Raw genomic sequence first — 10716 nt, 5'->3', positions numbered from 1 at the left:
TGAAGTATTTTAAAACCTTCCAAAACATGTATAATATATGGCATATACAGAAGACATCTTAGGAGTGTATAAAGGTTTTATCAACATTTGTTTGGGATGACCTACACTTAATCCCGTATCACACTAGTATGTATTTAATGTTTTATATAGTTACTGGAGCACTAGACACAGATATAGTCAAGACTGACTAAGGCCATGTCTATACATACATACTGCAGCAGCAGAAGCTCTCCCGCCAACATAGTCCTGTGCACATGAGCAACATAAATTATGCCGACATAGGCTGTAGTGTAGACTTAGCCTAAGTCTCCATTCTGAGCCCTTGTCTTAATTCATTCGGAAATTTGTTAAACTATATAGATAAAATTTTTGCAGATTTCTTTTCAGTATTTGAGCAAAAAAGGCTCCATTATTTTCTTCGTACAAGAACAGCAAAAAAACTTAACACTTTCCCCATTTTAAAACCTCACCATAAAAAAAAGTTCTTACAACATTTTTTTGCTGCAACTGACACATGTGGGATAAAGAAACAGTCTTCAGTGAGAAGAATTATCTTTGTGTGTTCCAGTAAATAGAGATTTAAAAAAAAAACCTCTTAAAGCATTTATTAGGCAGTAGTTCTCTTCCTTTAGTGATGAGCTCCAACCTACACATTATTGTGAGTTGGAGCATGCCCCATAGCAAACAATGCCCCAGTCTGACAGCATACTCCTTTGAGATCTTTCAGTATAGTATATTCCAGGCCTAGTGTCAATGCTGGCATAGGTGTAACAAGCAGAGAGAAAGCTGCCCTTTCTGATCACCTTGCTATGGAGCACATAAAAACATAAGAACATAAGAATGACAATACTGGGTCAGACCAAAGGTCCATTCAGCCCAGTATCCTGTCTGCCGAAAGTGGCCAATATCAGGTGCCCCAGAGTGAATGAACCTAACAGGTAATGATCAAGTGATCTCTCTCCTACCATCTATCTCCACCATCTGACAAACAGAGGCTAGGGACACCATTTCTTACCCATCCTGGCTAATAGCCATTACTGGACTTAACGTCCATGAATTTATCTAGTTCTCTTTTAAACCCTGCTATAGTCCTAGCCTTCACAACCTCCTCAGGCAAGGAGTTCCACAGATTGACTGTGCATTGTGTGAAGAAGAACTTCCTTTTATTTGTTTTAAACCTGCTGCCCATTAATTTCATTTGGTGGCCCCTAGTTCTTATATTCTGGGAACAAGTAAATAACTTTTCCTTATTCACTTTCTCCACACCACTCATGATTTTATATACCTCTATCATATCTCCCCTTAGTCTCCTCTTTTCCAAGCTGAAAAGTCCTAGCCGCCTTAATCTCTTTTCATATGGGACCCATTCCAAATCCCTAATCATTTTAGTTGCCCTTCTCTGAACCTTTTCTAATGCCAGTATATCTTTTTTGAGATGAGGAGACCACATCTGTATGCAGTATTCAATATGTGGGCGTACCATAGATTTATATAAGGGCAATAAGATATCCTCCGACTTATTCTCTATCCCTTTTTTAATGATTCCTAACATCCTGTTTGCTTTTTTGACTGGCACTGCACACTACATGGACATCTTCAGAGAACTATCCATGATGACTCCAAGATCTCTTTCCTGATTAGTTGTAGTTAAATTAGCTCCCATCATATTTTATGTATAGTTGGGGTTATTTTTTCCAATGTGCATTAATTTACATATATCCACATTAAATTTCATTTGCCATTTTGTTGCCCAATCACTTAGTTTTGTGAGATCTTTTTGAAGTTCTTCACAGTCTGCTTTGGTCTTAACTATCTTGAGCAGTTTAGTATTGTCTGCAAACTTTGCTACCTCACTGTTTACCCCTTTCTCCAGATCATTTATGAATAAGTTGAATAGGATTGGTCCTAGGACTGACCCTTAGGGAACACCACTAGTTACCCCTCTCCATTCTGAAAATTTACCATTTATTCCTACCCGTTGTTCCCTGTCTTTTAACCAGTTCTCAATCCATGAAAGGATCTTCCCTCTTATGCCATGACAACTTAATTTATGTAAGAACCTTTGGTGAAAGATCTTGTCAAAGGCTTTCTGAAAATCTAAGTACACTATGTCCACTGGATCCCCCTTGTCCACATGTTTGTTGACCCCTTCAAAGAACTCCAATAGATTAGTAAGACATGATTTCCCTTTACAGAAACCATGTTGACTTTTGCCCAATAATTTATGTTCTTCTATGTGACTGACAATTTTATTCTTTACTATTGTTTCAACTAATTTGCCCAATACTGACATTAGACTTTGAGCAATCAGCAGCTGATCTCCCATAACCATGCCCCATAATTATTATTGTATACCTGAGCTATATTTAACATGTACATGAGGTAGCTTTGACTTCACACACATCTTTTCTCACTAGGTTTTATAAACCTCGCTCTCTCTCTTTTAAAATCAGAATTATCTTAATTCTCCATGTAAATCTCACTGTGTGTGGCATTGGCACATGGCAGTTTTGTATAACTTTCCCCCCACCAAAAGTTAAAAAAATGCTTCCAAAGAACTCTTCTCCTCCTCCTACCTCCCACAGACTGAACAAAATAAAAATCTCCTAAAATTATGTTTATCTGATTTATGTGCACTTATGAAACTTACACCCTAGTATGTAAGTGAAAGGCTCCTTTTTCATAATAAAGAGGAGACTTAGAGATACTAATATTGCCCATCATACTTAAGAAAAGGATGAATAACCTGCTTTTAATGATCAGGAATTTTGAGCAATTTCTAAAAGAGAACAAGTACAAGTGTAAAAAGTAGCTTGTGTTAGAAAGAAATTTGTTACTGCCCTGAGTAGATTAAAACTGTTATAACAGTTTAATAAAACTGTTTTATTAAGGGGGGGGAACCCAACATATTGTGCAGTGCTTTGCAGGCAGTAGTAATAAATAATGTGCATTTAGCTGCACCGTTGGTCATTCGTAGTTCTATCACAGCAACCTCCCCCCATTCAGAGAAGATAAATGTGATTTAAATTAATAGCCAGTCCTAAATAACTCCTCAGCTGGTAAACGATGCATTTATCAGGCCCAGACAGGCAGTGTCCTTTGATTCATGGTCCCCCCCTTACAATGTGAAGGGTGCGTACAAAAATTGTTATTACTTTTTAATAAAGTGTAGCAGTCAGTCTTCAGTCATTTATCAGAAATAGAGGCATTCTGACAAACAGAAATATCTTAGCAGTGGATGAAAGAAAGGGATAAAAGACACATTTCTCAACAAAAATAATCACTGCCAAAATAATCTCATAAAAGTCAGCTTCTAAGTACCCTGAAATAAATGTATCCAACTGAAAAGTAGAGCCTTAGTGTGTTGTTAAACTAAAAATTAAACCAACTATTACAATATTCATCTTTAGACTGAAGAAAAACATTGTTACTTTCATCATCTCTCTGTGTGGTATGGATTCAAACATATATAAAAGTCAGCTAGCTACTGATTATAGCTTAACGACAATCTCCCAATGAATTGGCATTTTGATTTCTTAGCCGATAGATAAACTTTTACTCATAAACTTCATCTTTCAATTGACTGTATTTATAGGAAGAAACACAACAGGATGAAGAAGATGAAGATACAAACGACTAAGTTAAATGAATCAAGCAATTTATAAGCAATTATAATATGAATGATTTGATCATTTAGAGCATTTGAAAAAAAATATATTAGAGCTACTGTCAGTTTTAATAGAAACCAATTTAACACGGCCTAGCAAAGCACCAAGCACCTTCAGCCACTAGTGAAGGTAATGAGAACTGAGGATGTTCAGTTCCTAATAGAAGGCACTCAGGGCTAGATTCATAAGGGGGACTTATGGGTTGCAATGCTGAGCATACCAATGCCTAATTCTTGGGCATCCTGCTGCCCCAACCTCAAGCAAGGCCTCCAGGTTCCCCGCACATTGTATGGGAAGAGTTAGATGCTTATAAAAGAGATTCACAGAGGCCAGCGTGCTGAAATGGGAGCCACCTAAACTAGCCGCTAAAAAATGCTGAAGAAAAGGTGTCCCAAATCCCACCCCTCAGAGGGAGTTGGGTGCCTAAATCCTGGCCAGAGGGAAGCATTTATCTCAGTTCACAATTCATAGCTATGAGCCATCTCCTGGAATTCAAATCAGTCCTTTCTCTCTCTCAAAAATTTTTCCCCAGTGATTAGTGCATTCACTTAGGACATAGAGAACTAGGGTTCAAATATCCCCTCCACCTCATTCAGACAACAGACTTAAAACCAGATTTCTAGCCTCCTAGCTAAGTGCACTGGCCTAAAGAACCATTTTCCCCCTTTCTCTCATCCAATGAATATTTGAGTGTGCAAGACAAAGAGAAACAGTTCTGACAGGAGAGATTGAGAGGGGGGCACCTCAGAATACCCCATAGCCCAATGGCTATGGCACTCACTCTCAGAAGGAGACAAACCTAGGTTCAAGTCCATGTTCTGAATCAGGCAGAGTGGTAACTTACAGTGTTCATCCTAGATGAGTATTCTAATCACTGTTCAATTGGATATAATGGGGGTATCATCATTGCCTTTCATGCAAGTTAGGCATTCTGTGAGCATGCCTACCGGATTGGACCCTGCCTGTAAACTAGATGAGGGAATGCCTAGTTTGAGAACCCCACCAGGTCTTAGGTGTGTATGAGATTTCTCAAGCAGCTCAGTGGTATCCGGGCTTAGGTGAATTTGCAAATTCCCAAAGGCAGAAATTCATGTACTGTGGGGACTTTACCAGTGGAAACTTAGGTACCTAGGTATTTTCAGTGCCTGCATGGTTAAATCACAGCTGAGCAGATATTTTGTGAATGCCAGTAGCACCTAAAAGGGCAGTTAGGTGCCTACATCATGCATGTGAATCTAGCCCTCAATACCTTGAAAAATCAAGTCCCTTATTTTAAATTAATTTACTTTGGGCATGACTCTATAAACTCTAAGTCACATGAGTGCCATACCCATCCAATTTCTGCAATTAATGCTTAGATAATGGCTTTAGAACCAGGCTTTCTATCGTCTAGTAAAATTATTTCTTACTGAAATCACTGTATTGTACTGGGCTGTAATTCTTCTCTTCAATATTTTCTTAATGAATCTAAATAATAATTCAAGAAGACGTTAAAGAAGTCAAAGCCTCATCCTTTCAAAGAGATTGCCAAGGTAACAGTGTTTATAGAAGGGTGTTAACAGAAATAAACTCAAAACTTTTATTTTTTTTTAACTTTTTAACTTTTGATTCACTTTTAAAAGTATTTCTTATTCCAGATTAGACTTTTCTAAATGTATTTTGTAACAAACAAAAATTAATTTGTTCACAAACACCATATACCATAGTGGCACAGGCATCACTAAATTGGCAGGTGAAGATTAAGACATTCAAGCATTAGCTACTCATCACTGATTGCTCTGCACACCTCACACCCAAAAATCCCACCCCAAATATTAAAATTTACTCTTAAATACAGAACAGTATAGGTAAGAAAGAATGAGAGTGAGAAAGACCTAGAGACAGAGAAACAGAGAGAACAAGCCATCACCATGTGGTTTGGGAGCTATTACTGGAGTGTAATGGAACTGGATTTTCTGGGGATAGGATGAGTAGGGTAGAGGCATGGGGATTTGAGGAAGGGTACATCTTGGCTTTGTACTTCTGGGTCTGGACGGCACTAGCCGCTGGCTACTGTAGGATATCTGACAATGCTAGCATAACATATAATGGTTACTACACATGCTTCAGGGATTAAACCAATCTATAATTAGTATAATTAGGAATTAAGATGAGATTTCCACCGGGGACAGATTTTTCCACATCTGCCTAGTGTAGGGTTTTTTGAACTTTCCTCTAAAATATTTGGTATTGGCCACTGTTGGGGACAGGATCCTGGACTGTACAGACCTTGGTCTGATTCAGAATGGCAACTCCTATGTTTCTGTGAGGCAAGTAAGGAAAGGAGGAGGAAGTCAAGGCATGGCGTGGCTCAGAGATGTGGAATGTGCCTGTAACTTCTTACCTGAGTCTATGAGTCTTTGACCTAACTGAGATGCAGGTAGTCAAGGGGTACAGATTCATCCTGAAAAACAACATTCACCTACAGTAGAGTTGACTGAAAGAGGTGCCACACAGGAGTCATAACTTATGTGGAACTGATCAAATTAGGATTTTCCTGAATCTCGTCCCACTGCTTGTTCTTCTGGGCTGTAGATGTTATAAGAATGATGTATGTCTTTATATATGAAATGTTTAGCAAATAGTTAAAGTCCAACTAAATGATGCTCAAGAATATGCTGTAGTTCCTGGGTTTTGTAGAATCAATAACATTTACTGTTTTGCACTGCAAATGGCTTCTTCTGTGCATCTTTTTTTTTGTAACTCAACAGTGGATATGTTTTGGACTGTGGGTCCAAAAGCACTTCATGGTGGGGGTTACCTCCTTGATAATCATACCTACAGTACATCCTTGATTTTACAAATACCAAACTTATGAACCACGGTTATACAGACCAGTTTCATGATGGAAAAATAAATAAATCACATCATAAAAATGATATGTATGAAGAACTAGTCAATTTCCTTTTATATTCCAATGCCTTACATGAAGTGAAGGACAAGAAGAAAGGGATGCAGTGCACTATACTGCAACTTATGCATCAGATCTACTGTAATCAATTTTTTGATGTTATGAACTCCCCAATCCCCAATTAGTTAATAAAATAGGAGTTATACTATATTTCTGAGTCTGTACAATTTGATTTCCTTTTCCCCAGCATGCGTGTGCTTACCATCCCCATGGCCATTACTAGATGCTGCCACATGCCTAGATCTTATCCTGGTGTTGCTCCAGCTCTTGACTTTGCTCTGGTGGCAGCCACCATCTTGCCTTGCCTAGCAAGAACACACCAGGGGATGGATATTGGCTATTTACATGTGTAGATGAGGATATTAGAGGTTGAACCATTCAGGGCTGCTCTTATGGGGCATATACCTTTCTGGCTTTGAAAATTCCACATCCCATGCTCAGACCCTCATGGTGCTGAACAGTCAGACCTCAGTGTGTATCTGAAAAAGTGATTAATCATTGGGCAACCAAACACCCAGTATCTGGTCAGTGTACTCATCAGACAAAAGATATCAGCACAGTATTGATGGCCTGAGCAGCCACTGAGGGGCATTTGTTTTTTACTTAATTTACTTGTTGATTTCCATTTGGCCAGATTATGCCATGCAGCACCCAAAATTCTGTCTGCTATTTTGCTTTCTGTAACACATTGCTACTTTGTGCTGGAGAGGAGTAGGGTGATGAGGTCATGATGGATCACTGGTGGATCACTGGTGGCAGTAATGCAACTACCAAACTATTTGACAGAAAATTTAGGAATGAACCTGAGTCTCTATTTGCCTTGATGCAGGCACAGTGTGAAATGAGGCTAGGAACATGGATGGATTGTAAGTAGCACGTGCCAATTTTTATTAAACTTAAACATATGGGGGAGGTGCACCTGCCCATCACCCATATCTTCTATACCAGACATTTATTTGTTCCAGTGCAGGGGTTACAGGGCTCCAACCATAAACCTATAATTTGGGAAAGGCGTTCCTCAGTCTACTCCTCAGGAATCAAGGTGCAGTCCTACCATCCTCCCTGGCCGTGAGGTCTGGGGCCCAGGAGAGCCAAGAGGTCGCACCTTATTCCATAAACCCACAAATTGTCACAAAAATCCCAGGTTTATTACCTCTAGGAACTGTTCATTTGATCCTTTTAACTGCAATGAAAATTAGCCACAAGTTGTAATAAATTAACAACTCAGCCAAGTACCTCAGTTAGGTACCAAGCGTATTCCTGCATAACCCACTGTGTCTGTAATGAGGGGGAAAAAACTCCCTGGTCCTTTGCCAGTTGATCCATGAGAGAAAAAAAATCCTTTCTGACACCCAAAAGGGCAATCTATTACATCCGCAGCATCTGTTAAGCTGGATTCCTAGTACACGGTGGGTAGGATGGGGCAGCTGAAATGAAGCGTGACCAAGCCCTGGCTGGGATTGGTCCTTCTTTGAGCAGGGGTTGGACTAGATGATCTCCTGAGGACTCTTCCAACCCTGATATTCTATGATTCTAAGCTGGAAAAGACTCCAGATTGCCCCTCTCCAGGTTAAATCATAAGAGCTGGAGATTGCTGGTCAATCAGAATCCCTGTCTCCCACCTGGCCAATAGGTGCCAGAGACTTCTTGGGGGAGGAGGAGCTACCTATTGTCTCCAATGAGTGTCTCCCTCCCTTGCTCGCTGCTGAAGCTGTTCCTTTTCATTGCTGGCTTCCTAAAGTTCCTCTACCCATTCAGGAATGTGGGTACCATTTGATGTGGACACAGTGGTGAAATGAGGACAGACACGTGGCTGGATTTTAAGTGGATAAACTTTTATTAAACACAGGGGAAGTGCCACCTGCCCATCACCTATATTCTCCTATACCAGACTAAATGGTTCCAGTGCAGGGGTTACATGGCTCCTTACCATATAACCTGTAACTTAAGGTAGGCACTCCTCAGCCTACCTTCCCAGGGTTCATCTCACTCTGAGTCCTCCTAGCACTCCTCTGCCCCATGAGGGAGACAGAGGGTGAAGAAGGGTGGGGAGCTCAGCCTGTGAGGACCACAAGGTCTGACTTTATCTGACAAGGTCTTACCCTATCCCATGAGCCCAAGATCCATCACCAAATCCCAGATATTTTACTTTTGGGAACTGTTCGTTATTCTCTCAACCACATTGGGAACCAATCACAGGGGGCACCAGTGACTAGCTTGGTCTCCCCCAACCACGCTGACTGCTGTCACAACTCCTGTCTAGTCCATTCCTTCACATTCTGTAGCCATATGTCAATGCCTCCTTCTGACAAATGTACACCATCATCCCTGAAACATTTAGGCTGATTTAACAGATGCCCCTATGCTGTATCATTGAACCGCCATCTCCAGAAATATCCTGGTAACCTCTCTATTCACTTTTTTCCTAACTTTGTCCACATGGGCTGGGTGCTGCGGCTCCCCACCGAGCCCACATCATAAGCATGTCTGACCATACTAACCTGACCTCTGGCCATCAAGCCAACATCCCTCTAGATTTTAACCTTTAAGTTGACACCTGTGCAGCCCCGAAATCATTCTCCATGAGATGAATAACCAGGCTGTGAGGTGGGTTCATGTTGTTCATTGGTGAGTGCAGAAGAGTCATAATTTGATCCCACTGCATTCCTCTTCTGCTGAACAACTGGATGCAAAAAGTTTAGGCCCTGACACCCAGCGGAGATCTGGCGGCCATCCTTGCTGCCCTCTTCTGTATCCAGTGCACTACAGAATGCCTGCAAATCCAAATAGTGCATATGCTCTGGGTAGCCTCTGAAACAAAGAAGCGCATTGATTTAGTTATGTTTTACCATTCCCTGCCATTGTATCCTTGATGCTGATGTAAGTCCTGTAACACCTTGATTTCCATCCCCATCCATGGACCAAAATCCTCTACAGACATTAACATCGCTGTCCTGATCTGGACAGAATGAATACCAAATTTACCTGGATCAAGACCACAATAGCTCAAGATTTTTCTCAGTATTGCAGTGAATTGGTACCTTGTCAGGAAGCTGCCATCACTGAACAGCAGGCCCACCTGTGGGCCCCACATTTTTAATAAATCTTTTACTGCCTATGTAAGACACAAGCATCCATCAGTGTGCCTTCAACACCACATAAACCTCTTTTCCCTTCTGGTTCATTTTTGAGCACCTTAAGTGCAGGAACGCTGCTCCTGTAAATAGTCATAGATGCTTGAAGTTCAATACATGCTGGGACCTGTCTACAGATGCCAAAGGCGCCATCTCACTCACTCTAAAAGTGCCAAAGAAGGCAACAACAAATGTTAATATAAATAAAATGGCCTTCCTCCCATTGTTGCAGATGTGTGATAGATCTTTAATAATCTGGTCAGTGTTTCTACCTGGGAAATCTGAGAGCCTACTCCAGTAGGATAGGCCCTCTAGACAGCCAAATATGGTGGAGGGAACCAGTCTCTGGTGGGCCAAATACACCACATATCGCACCACATTGTGTATAAATATGGGTCACCCCCTGTCAAGGTTCCTTCCCCACTCTGAACTCTAGGGTACAGATGTGGGGACCTGCATGAAAAACCCCTAAGCTTATTTTTACCAGCTTAGGTTAAAACTTCCCAAAGGTACAAACTATTTTACCTTTTGTCCCTGGACTTTATTGCTGCCACCACCAAGCGTCTAACAAAATATAACCGGGAAAGAGCCCACTTGGAAACGTCTTTCCCCCCCAAATCCCCCCAAGCTCTACACCCCCTTTCCTGGGGAAGGCTTGATAAAAATCCTCACAAATTTGCATAGGTGAACACAGACCCAAATCCTTGGATCTTAAGAACAATGAAAAAGCAATCAGGTTCTTAAAAGAAGAATTTTAATTGAAGAAAAAGTAAAAGACTCACCTCTGTAAAATCAGGATGGTAAATACCTTACAGGGAATCAGATTCAAAACATAGAGAATCCCTCTAGGCAAAACCTTAAGTTACAAAAAGACAAAAACAGGAATATACATTCCATTCAGCACAACTTATTTTATCAGCCATTTAAACAAAATAGAATCTAATAACATATCTAACTAGATTGC

Source organism: Dermochelys coriacea, chromosome 2 (assembly GCF_009764565.3).
Source record: "Dermochelys coriacea isolate rDerCor1 chromosome 2, rDerCor1.pri.v4, whole genome shotgun sequence".
NCBI lineage: Eukaryota > Metazoa > Chordata > Testudines > Dermochelyidae > Dermochelys > Dermochelys coriacea.
Note: the sequence above shows the minus strand (reverse complement) of the source record.